Source organism: Galeopterus variegatus, unplaced genomic scaffold, assembly GCF_000696425.1.
Source record: "Galeopterus variegatus unplaced genomic scaffold, G_variegatus-3.0.2 Scaffold8530, whole genome shotgun sequence".
In the NCBI taxonomy this organism is placed as follows: domain Eukaryota; kingdom Metazoa; phylum Chordata; class Mammalia; order Dermoptera; family Cynocephalidae; genus Galeopterus; species Galeopterus variegatus.
The window spans coordinates 26,987-28,073 of NW_007734641.1; the positions used below are offsets into that span (position 1 = coordinate 26,987).

Consider the following 1,087-nt stretch of genomic DNA (forward strand, 5'->3'; position numbering starts at 1 on the left):
CTGTTAATATGGAAGAGCTAACAGAAGTGATTATAGCAGCAGAATTCTACCCAAATAGCTGTAACATATTTGTATACAGCAGCAATAAAGAAACTATTCGGTTAAGTGACATGAGGACATCTTCCCTCTGTGATAGACATTCTAAATTGCTTGAACAATCTGAAGTTCCCAGTAACAGGTCATTTTTTTCTGAAATCATCTCTTCTATTTCTGATGTAAAATTCAGCCATAAAATTCAGTGCACAAATACCTCAGAAGCAAACTTTGTTCACTGTATGAAAATGACTGCATATTTGACAAATTTGAATGTTGTTGGATGGATCTGACAGCGTTGTCACGACTGGATCTTACAAGAATTTCTTCAGAATGTTTGATAGGAATACAAAGTGAGATACAATGCTAGAAGCATCACGGGAAAACAGTAAGTCTTGCATGGTTCTGAAACCATGCAGTCTGCAAGTGGCAAGTGAAAGAAAGATGAAATAAGTGTTGACAGCCTAGATTTCAACAAGAAAACCCTTTGTATAACCTGGAACTCCAAGGAAAATATCATTGTTGTGACTACTACAAACAATCTCTACATATTTCAAGACAAGGTGAATTACGGTTGGCATTCCTAGCAGAGGAATTCCTGCTTAGTTGAGACAGTTGAGTCTAGCATTCACGCCTATAAAAGAGGGAGGTCCATTGTGGTGCCCCTTTCCAGTGTTTGACAGTGAGCCATTCAGCAACACCTTGTTATAGCTACACGGAGAAAGCTGTGTGGATTCATCACTGGAGTGTTCTCCATGTCTGCTAGCCGTTTAGGTGAGGCAAAGACACTTTTTGCTTAAATGACTTATTGCACCACCTTGCCTAATGGACTAGATTGAACTGTATCAACATTGATTTACTCCACTTTTTATGCCTTCCATGGTGATGACGTCAAACACACTGCAAATCTTCAGTCATGCTATGGGACTTAATTATGTACCATCATTACCATATCATTTGTGGGGTACACCCCTCCCTTTTTAAAAATTAAATATGGGCCGGCCCGGTGGCGCACTGGAGAGTGTGCTGCTTGGGAGTGCGGCGGCGCTCCCGC

The 1,087-nt window shown here is 40.7% G+C and overlaps 1 pseudogene; it reads left to right on the plus strand.

Moving 5' to 3' along the window:
• The first annotated feature begins 8 nt into the window (after window positions 1–8).
• On the plus strand, window positions 9–567 carry LOC103608528 (annotated as a pseudogene).
• The last annotated feature ends 520 nt before the right edge of the window (window positions 568–1,087 follow it).